Here is a 10,561-nt window from a genome sequence, read left to right as displayed (position 1 = left end):
GAGCCATCAGCACAGAGCCTGACGCGGGGCTCGAACTCTCAAGCCGCGAGATCATGACCTGAGCCAAAGTCGGACGCTTAACCGACTGAGCCACCCAGGCGCTCCTGGAATTGGCTTATTTTTTAAGTTAGTATAACTCCCTAGAGCGTCATCCATATGGTGACGTGTATCAATAGTTCATTCCTTGTTATTGCCGAGCAGATATGAATGTACCACCATTTGTTTAATCATTCAACCGTTGGAGGACATTGGGTTATTTTCCAGTTTGGGACTAATACCTTTATGCGCAGGTTTTTAGATGCATTAGGCTTTCACATTATGTGTGCCATCGCTGGGTCATAATGTAACTTTGTGTTTATTTAAGAGGCTGCCAAACTGTTTTCCAGAATGACTCTACCATTTTGCATTCCTACCAGCCAGGTCTGAGTGATTCAGTTCCTCTCCAGCCTCGTCAGCATTTGGGATTATCACGGTCTTTTTTTGTTTGTTTGTTTTTATGTTAGCTCTTCTGAGAGGTGTGTAGGGATATCTCCTCATGGTCTTAATTTCCATTTCTCCGATGGCTAATGATATTGGCCATTTTCTAATGGCATTTATTGTTTCTTTACTGTTGAATTTGGAGAGTTCCTCCTTTATTTGAGATACAAGACCTTTGTCAGATATGTGGCTCGAAAATATTTGAGTAACTTCTACTGATCTGTCCCCGAGTTCACTGAATGTACCCTCTGTCAACTCCACTCGACTATTGAACCTGCACACGGGGAGTTTTTATTCTCTTACTATAATTTTCCATTTTTAATTTTCAGTTAGTCTTTTTCATAACTTCTGTTTCTTTACCAAGATCTTAAATTATCTCTCGAGTGTCTCACTGTAATTTGGAATTGCTTACTGAATTGTTTGTAGGACGTTTGCTTTAAAACCTTTATCAGAGAATTCCAGCACCTGATTCATCTCTGGGGTGACAGAAGTTAAGTCTCATTTTTCTTTCTAGTTGTGATTTTCCTGGTTTCTGACGTAGGGTGATTTGTCAGTTGTGTCCTATCCCGGTCATCTTGGAGACCGTAGGTCCTAGTAACTTTTCCGTTTTAAGAAGGGAGTCACTCTGTTTAGCTTTATCATGCAGGCCCTGGCCTCATTTTTGGACTGTGGCTCCAAAATCATTTTCGGAGCCTTTGCGATACTATTTTTGTCTACCTGACTTATCTCATGCCACTGGAGTGTCTCCTGATTCTTGCTGATGCTGTTGGAGGGAGCTGAAGAAGCTTGCTCAGGTGGAGCTTCCTAGAACCTGGAGGTGGGGGAAGGGAGTGCTCCTGCTTCAGGGATGGATGGTGTTTCCTGACCCGCCTTGTAGCAAGTTTCTCCTGTCTGTAGGGGATGGAGAGTGCCACCGTAGCTGAATGCTTGTCAAGGTTCTGTTGAATGGGGGGCAGGGAGAGTCTTAGGCCTGGAGGGGCAAATAACCTTCCTGGAAGCCTCCCTGCTGCTCGTGGGGGATGGAGAGTACATTCCTGGCTACACACTTATTGTGGCATGATCCTACTTGCCAATCCCCTGCCCTCCCGCTGCATACATGGTGTCTCTGAGTGGGGAAGGAGAGCCTCAGGCTCAATAGGGAGCAGGATGCTTTTCCAGCTGGCCCTTGCATTGGGATCCCTTTTGCCAATACTTCTTAGCTGTGTGGTATCTCCAGGTGGGGGAGGTGAGTCTCAAACGGGGTAAGGATAGAGAGTATTCACGCTGCTCATTTCCTGTCCATTGGGCTTCCAGTTGGTTCACCATTGCTGATTCTGCCAGGCACATAGAATATTGTTGGCGGGACTCCAACTGCATTTGGGGGAGGAGTGAGCCTATCAGGGGTGCCCTTTTTCTTAGTAGGTTGTGGGTTTGGAAAACACCAGGTCTGGGTGTCCTTCTTCTGTTGGGTGGGGGTTCCTCTAGTCCTGTGGTCCGACTTCCACGTTGCAGAGTTTTTCTTTGGTAATCTCATGAGTTATTTTCAGGGTTCATAGCCGCGTCCAGCAGAAAGGGGCAAAGAGATGTAAGTCGACACCTTCTTGCCCAGACCAGAGGTCTCATTGTTCTTCTCTCTCTATAATCTCTAGTTTTGCACTCCTGGAAATCTTGCAAGTCTCTTTACTATCACTTTGGCTTTATCGCTGCTTTTGCACTTGTCAGATATTAGAGGGTCAATAATAATTGTAAAACGTTAGAACTCAGTGCGAGGTCAGTAAATATGCACTCATTTAACAAATACTGTGAAAATGGAGGCTGAAATGCTGGCACGTAAGCACTAAAAACATAGTAATCATGCTTTTGTTACAGAACAGGACTTTCTTTGTTACCATGTAAGCTTTTAAGTAAAGAGAACTTATATGTTTGTAATCATAGTGACATTTATTGAACCCTTACGGTCCCCAGGCAATACGCTAAGGTCTTTAGTATATTATCTCACTAACTCTTTTTTTAATTTTTTAAATATTTATTCATTTTTTTAATATGAAATTTATTGTCAAATTGGTTTCCATACAACCCCCAGTGCTCATCCCAACAGGTGCCCTCCTCAGTGCCCATTACCCACCCCCCGTCAACCCTCTCTCTTTATTCCTCCCCACTCGCACTCTGTCTCTCTGTTTCCCAAAAATAAAGAAAGAATAAAAAAATTAAGTAAAGGAAAATGATAGATGTAGGCCTCATGTGTTCTCACCCCCAGCTCATTTCCTTCCCTCTCTCCCCAGAGGTAATCAGCATCATGAATTTAGAATTTATCATTAGCACAGAAACTTTAATTTAATTATTACATTTGTACACATCCCCAGCCCATACCGAGTATTATTTTTCAAGTTTTGAGCTTCGTATAATGGGACCAAACCACATGAATCTTTGTGAACTTTGCTTTTGTCACTCAGTATTATGTAGTATAAGACACAATTTGAAGACTTCCGTTGGGTTTCTAGGTTGATCCTTTACCCAGCAAACTTGATGAATCCTCATTTGTTTTAATAATTTTATCTGTAGCGGCTCTTGAATTTTCTATGGAGACTGTCACACAATCTTCGAATGGAGACAGTTTGTCTCTTCCTAATCCAATGTAGATACACTTTGTTTTTCTTCACTTCCAGCATAAGGTTGGACAGAAGCACTTACTAATGCTTATTGAGATTCTGACTTTATGGGGTTGTGTCAAAAGTGTCACAATTAAATATATGCTTGCTCCGGGCTATGGAAGGATATATTTGACTGAATTTTATCAAATACTTTCTCTGCTCCAGGGACATGATCATATATGACTATATTCTTTATTAGTATGCTATAGCATAGTAGTAGGTTTTCGGATCATGAATTATCATTTCATTTTGGGGATAAATTCTACTTGACTGATGTCTTGAAATGTTCCTGAGATTTGTTTTAATCAGGCACGGTAAGGCGACAGACATGAGAAAACTGCTTTTCAAATCAGAGTTTATTACTCATAGTTCCCAAGAGGAAAGAGCATGTCACGCCATAGGGGCCACAGAGGGAAGTACCGGTGTCAGTCAGGGGGCAGAAGGAGTGAAGGGGCAATATGGCTGCCAGCCTTTATTGTGGTTTTGATGGCAAGGAATGGGCAAGGCAAGGTCAGCCTTTTCGGATTGGTGAGTTTGAATACTTTTAGCAGGCTCCAGGCTGTAGAGGTGGTCCCCAGTCGTCCTGTACCTGACCTTGGGGTGATTTAGGGCAGGGGGAATATTGGCTTCATGCGTGAGAGACTGAAGGAAGTGGTTGGGGATATGGATTAGTTGGTTTGCATGTGAAAGGCACGCCAGTGGGCAAGTTGTTTACAATTTCTAGAAATTAGCTCGCCCTGGGAGGGGAAGTCTCTCCAGATTAGCAAGGCTCCAAGATGTCAAAACGTAGAAAATACAGACGGTTGTAAAATACAACTGATACAGTTGAGATGCTTTCATTTTTTCTTTTGTTTTGTTTTTGGTACTGTTGAATTGGATATGATAACGTGTGCTTCATGAGATAGGTCTAGGATTTTCTTCCCTTAGATTCTCCTTCATAAATCGTGTGTGCGCACGTATGATTAAGGCTTTACTGGGTACCAGGCAGGACCGGGGCGAGGACCATGCTGGGGGGAGCAGGGCCTGCATACCAGGCCAATACTGGTCTTCAGGGCAATTTCGGGGAGCTCAGGGCTGAGCCCTACAGGTGAGGGGTCCAGTTGGGCACCTCAAAGCAGAGACAACCATGAAAAGAAGGAAAGAAAAGAAGTAGAAAGGAACAAGAAGCGTGATTCTGGAGTGCAAGGAGGTCCAGCTTTTCCCAGCGGGGCAGTACGAGCTCCTGGCTCCTATCTCCTGGCCTCAACAGGGCCCGACTTGTTGCCCTACATGGCAGGCATTCCGTGCATAGGGCCTGGGAGGAGGCAGGTGGGCTTTACATAAGCGGAGATCTCCTTCGGGCCAGAGGGTGATGAAGTCTTTCGTGTCTGACACATCCAGGCACTCGGGTTCAAATATACGGTGCAGGCCAAGGATGCCAGAAGCAAGGTGATCGTGTCCCCTGCGAATTGTGGCCTCTTCCCCAGAAACTGTGAGAAGAGCCTCCTCTTTTCAGGGAGCCCCTCCAAGTCCTCCTGCTTCAGGGTCTCAAAGTGAGGGCTGTAGCAAACACTGGCCAGCTGGTTGGAGGTGTCTGTAACGTAGTTCTTCAAAATGTCCGCACGAATCTTCTCTTCCGCTTCCTCTCATAGGTTGTGCTTGTGAGCAGTGCGGGGAAGGATAGCATTGCTGTGGATGATCTTGCGAGCTTTATCAATCAAACAGGGCAGGCTGAAAAAGTCCAGGCTCAAGTTGAATGTGTCATGCAGCCGCTGGCTTCTGTCATAGTTGGAGCAGCCCTCATCACATACTTCGTTTCCTCACAGTTTGCATCTGGGTATTCCAGAAGCAGGTGGATAGTATGAGCCAGTCTGTGGATGTCCCAGTAAGCCAAGGTCATGACCATTAATTTAGCTTTCTGTGGACTCAGGGATAGCCTCGGTGGAGCTGGGCTGGGATTTCATCTTTACAATTGTTCTTTAAGTTAGAAATTACAGCAAAATAAAAAGTTTAGGAAGGAAGGAATCCCCAAGAGTCAAAACTTAAAAGGAAACTTACTAAATACATAGGCACTCATGCTTTGGCTACCCTAAGAGCATTCCCTACATCAGTAGATAAAAGACTTGAATATTTTAACCACTTGGAGAGGCACCAAGGCCCTTGTGAGGCAAATAGATGGAATTAAGATCCCCGAATAAAAACACAGGCTGTCAAAACTGTGTACTCTATTCGGAGGTATAGACAGGATATAAACCCCTGCAAAGGTTAGTGCCTCGATCTGGATTTAGGTGAGAAAAAAGTCTTCCTTGAGAATAGAAGGTGTCTACACTAATAGTATGATAGGAAAAGGACAGAATAAAATAGGCAGACAGGGAAAGGATTAGGACCCGAGGTCCCTGGGTGGGGAAAGACGTATTTTGGAACAATGCTGGGAGTATCTGACCACAGCAAACCCCCTTGGGTGTAAGGCTCTTCTTAAGAATATCACAGACACCCTCAGGAATCTGACAAAAGACCTGACTAAAAATAAGTGGACCAGAAAACCTTATGACCCACGAGGAATGGTATGGCCGTAGACCAACCCCCCCCCCCCCGCCCCCCGTACAATGGAAACGAGCCAATCAGGAATGGACAACGCAGCAGCTAGAGTTGTCCAGCCCATAAGGGTGGGATCTGGGAAGGAACGAGGGGGAAGGGAAAGGAGGGGCAATCAGAACCTTGTACCACAAGGACCCTTGCCTGTAGTCCTTCGGCGTTCACTTGCCAATGTCCCCTCTCGGCAAAGGGAGCTTTCCTCTACTCTTCCTTTCTAATCTTACGTTCTAATAAATTTCTGCCTGCTGTTTATTTTGTGTCCACCTCTCCATTCTTCGAGGCGGGGAGACAACAAATCCCGGGTATTGTGGTAAAAAAAACCCTGCAACAATAGGGCACAAATCTACACTACCTGTGTATCAGACGTCACTTACGCTCTCCAACATATAGTTTTCCTTTCCTTCCTAACACCTGAAAGATTGCACCTTCCCATACCCTTGCGACTGTGTGGAGGGCTGTGATTAGCTTTCGCCCACGGTCACTTCTGGGCTGAGGAAGTCAAAAGCCCCTTTCCCATTTTTGCGCTCTTTCTTCTCCTGCTGTGGAGACCTAGAAGCCATGACAACATCATAAAATGGAAACAGCCTGGATCCTTCTGGATCACTGCTCCGGGGAGAGCTGCTCTGAAGAGATGCCCAGCTTGAAGCAGATTGTGTATGAGCAAGAAACAAACATTTGTTGTCTGAAGCCACAAAGACTTCAGGATTCAATTCATTGCTCTCCTGCTCTCTCCCTACACACACTCACACACGCACACGCACACACAATTTATGAAGGAAAATATAAGAAAAGGAAATCCTACACATCTCATGAGGTAAAATCCAGCAGTGTACTGAAGGCAAAACAAAACGAAAATAAGAATATCGAGGGTTTGACAAAGAAATGCAACCAAGTAGGTTTTATCCTAGAAATGCAATGATAATCCGGTTTCAGAAAATATATTAATATGATTCTAGATTTATAATGAGAAATATATATATATAATTTTATTTATAAAGATATATATATAATTTTATTTATATATATATTTCCCATTATAAATCTAGAATCATATTTTGGACTATATATATGTGTATATATGTATATTTATATGTATATATGTATATATGTATATATGTGTATATATATGTATATCTATGTATATATTGTCCAAAATATGATTCTAGGTGTATAATGAGAAATATATATATATAATTTTGTTTATAATTATATATATATAATTTAATTTATATATATATTTCTCATAAATCTAGAATCATATTTTGGACAATATATATATACATATATTTATATACACGTATATATACGTATATATATACACATATATACGTGTATATATATACATATATATGTGTATATGTATACGTATATATACGTGTATATATGTACATATACGTATACATATACACATATACATACTTGGTCTTCATCTTGGGCTCTGGCACCGAGCTCCTAAATTTCCTTTCATGAGAGCCATAAAGATGTCTTTGTTATGTTCATGAGGTGACTTTGGGAAAACACCTAATTGTGGGTCTGGTCACCAGTAGAACCAGTCCTGTGATGAGAGGGTTGGAAGTTTCAATCCCATCTCCTTGATTTCCGGGGAGGAGAAAGGGCCTGAAGATTGCATTCAATCACCGATGGCCAATGATGTAATAAAGCCTCTATAAGCGCCCCCCACCAAAAGATAGGGTTTGGAAAGCTTCGGGATTGGTAAACACGCGAACATGTGGGGAGAGTGGCGGGCCTGGAAAGGGCGTGGAAGTTCTGCACCCTTTCCCCATACCTTGCCCTGTGGATCTCTTCTGTCTAGCTGCTCCTGAGTTATCATGTCCTGTTATAATAAACCAGTAATCTTGGGGGTAAATGGGTTTCCAGAGTTCTGTGAGTCACTCAAGCAAATTTGTCAAACCTAAGGAAGGAGTTGTGGGAACCTCTGATTTATAACCAGTTGGTCAGAAGCACGGGCGACAATCTGGATTTGTCATTGGCACCTGAAGTGTGGGGGCCGGGAGAGTCTCGCGGGACCAAACCCTTAACCTGTGAGATCTGATGTTATTTCCAGATAGACAGTGTCAGAACTGAGTTGTAGGACACCCAGCTGGTGTTTGGAGAATTGCTTGGTGCTGTGGAAAAATCCACGCGCATGCACAGCGGAAATCTGGTGGTCAGTTCCCATTTACTGATGTATCACACTCATAAATAAGATATTCTATCTTATCCGGACTAGGACACTGAATGATCCAAGGAACTCCGGAGAAATCAGTATACAAGTGGAAAACTAACCTCGAATTGATTACACTTCAAGAGACCTAGAAGAGAAAATTCAAAATCCCACTGAAGGGACCCATCCTCAAAATTGGCTACATAGGATTTCCACACATAAATATTGCCTCCTTTTCCACCAAGCACGATCTTACAATTAAAATAACATATGCATATATACAGTCAAGACAAGAAAACCAGCCATCATGAATGAAAATCAGCATAAACAAACATGAAGAATATTATCATTTTGAACTTCATATAATGGAATTACCAAGAAAACAAAGATTTGAAACTCAGTGGCATAACATTTTCAGAAATAATGGAATATAGTTTTTTCATTTCAAAAAATTGCTGGTAATTGCAACCAACTCCGTGAACATGGGAAAAAAAAAAAAACACTATACATAGCTGAACTAGAAGAGTGGTATAGAAAAATTACCCAAACTGGAGTACAAATGAAAAATGTAAAAGCACAGTTAAGAGACCTTGAATCCTAAAACAAACATGTTTATTACATCTCTAGTAGAAATTCCAGGAGAGGAGAACACAAAGCCTGGAAGAGAAATAACATTGGAAAAGATAATGACATTGAGAATCATACCAAATCTCAAGCTGAATAAATAAAAATAAATCCCCCCCCAAAACCCCCATATTCAGACACATCATCGTGAAGCTGCTACGTATCAAAGACTAAAAGAATATCTTCATTGCTATGTAGGAAGAAATTGGCAGATTAAAGACAGTTCAACTGGCATCATACTCTTAATCCAAAGATTAAGGAAGATAATGGGGACTTGAGAGAAAAATAGCTGTATCTAGCTAAACTATCTTTTTTTTTTAAATCTTGTTAATGTTTATTTTTGGGAGAAAGAGACAAAGTGTGAGCAGGGGAGGGTCAGAGAGAGAGAGAGACACAGAATCCGAAGCAGGCTCCGGGCCCCGAGCTGTCAGCACAGAGCCCAATGTGGGGCTCGGACCCACAAACCGCAAGATCATGACCTGAGCCGAAGTCGGATGCTCAACCGACTGAGCCACCCAGGCGCCCCTCAACTATCTTTGAAGATGAAAGTCAAAAGAAAGAGATTTGTAGACAACACTGAACTTACTACCAGCTTACGTAACCATCAGTGAAGAAATGTATACCTCACAGACACTAAAAATCTGGATGCCTTTTTCTGCTTCACAACCCGAAGCACAGCGAGTCCAGTACTATGCATTTCTGTTCCATCTTCTTGTTTTCAGAGATGACAGTCCCTTTTGACTAGATGTCCTTTTGACTAGAAAGCTCCCGATGTCTTTATTTTTTTTTTTAATGTTTTTTTTATTTTATTTATTTATTTATTATTTTTTTTATTTTTTAATATATGAAATTTACTGTCAAATTGGTTTCCATACAACACCCAGTGCTCATCCCAAAAGGTGCCCTCCTCAATACCCATCACCCACCCTGCCCTCCCTCCCACCCCCCATCAACCCTCAGTTTGTTCTCAGTTTTTAACAGTCTCTTATGCTTTGGCTCTCTCCCACTCTAACCTCTTTTTTTTTTTTTTCCTTCCCCTCCCCCATGGGTTTCTGTTACGTTTCTCAGGATCCACATAAGAGTGAAACCATATGGTATCTGTCTTTCTCTGTATGGCTTATTTCACTTAGCATCACACTCTCCAGTTCCATCCACGTTGCTACAAAAGGCCATATTTCATTTTTTCTCATTGCCACGTAGTATTCCATTGTGTATATAAACCACAATTTCTTTATCCATTCATCAGTTGATGGACATTTAGGCTCTTTCCATAATTTGGCTATTGTTGAGAGTGCTGCTATAAACATTGGGGTACAAGTGCCCCTATGCATCAGTACTCCTGCATCCCTTGGATAAATTCCTAGCAGTGCTATTGCTGGGTCATAGGGTAGGTCTATTTTTAATTTTCTGAGGAACCTCCACACTGCTTTCCAGAGCGGCTGCACCAATTTGCATTCCCACCAACAGTGCAAGAGGGTTCCCGTTTCTCCACATCCTCTCCAGCATCTATAGTCTCCTGATTTCTTCATTTTGGCCACTCTGACTGGCGTGAGGTGGTATCTGAGTGTGGTTTTGATTTGTATTTCCCTGATAAGGAGCGACGTTGAACATCTTTTCATGTGCCTGTTGGCCATCCGGATGTCTTCTTTAGAGAAGTGTCTATTCATGTTTTCTGCCCATTTCTTCACTGGGTTATTTGTTTTTCGGGTGTGGAGTTTGATGAGCTCTTTATAGATTTTGGATACTAACCCTTTGTCCGATGTGTCATTTGCAAATATCTTTTCCCATTCCGTTGGTTGCCTTTTAGTTTTGTTGGTTGTTTCCTTTGCTGTGCAGAAGCTTTTTATCTTCATAAGGTCCCAGTAATTCACTTTTGCTTTTAATTCCCTTGCCTTTGGGGATGTGCCAAGTAAGAGATTGCTACGGCTGAGGTCAGAGAGGTCTTTTCCTGCTTTCTCCTCTAAGGTTTTGATGGTTTCCTGTCTCACATTCAGGTCCTTTATCCATTTTGTTTATTTTTGTGAATGGTGTGAGAAAGTGGTCTAGTTTCAATCTTCTACATGTTGCTGTCCAGTTCTCCCAGCACCATTTG

The 10,561-nt window shown here is 42.3% G+C and overlaps 1 pseudogene; it reads right to left on the bottom strand.

Moving 5' to 3' along the window:
• Positions 1-4,372: 4,372 nt before the first annotated feature.
• LOC122235264 lies at positions 4,373-4,992 on the bottom strand (annotated as a pseudogene).
• Between the last annotated feature and the right edge of the window lie 5,569 nt (positions 4,993-10,561).

This window comes from Panthera tigris, chromosome X, assembly GCF_018350195.1.
Source record: "Panthera tigris isolate Pti1 chromosome X, P.tigris_Pti1_mat1.1, whole genome shotgun sequence".
NCBI lineage: Eukaryota > Metazoa > Chordata > Mammalia > Carnivora > Felidae > Panthera > Panthera tigris.
Note: the sequence above shows the minus strand (reverse complement) of the source record. Positions and strands in the feature narration are given on the sequence as shown.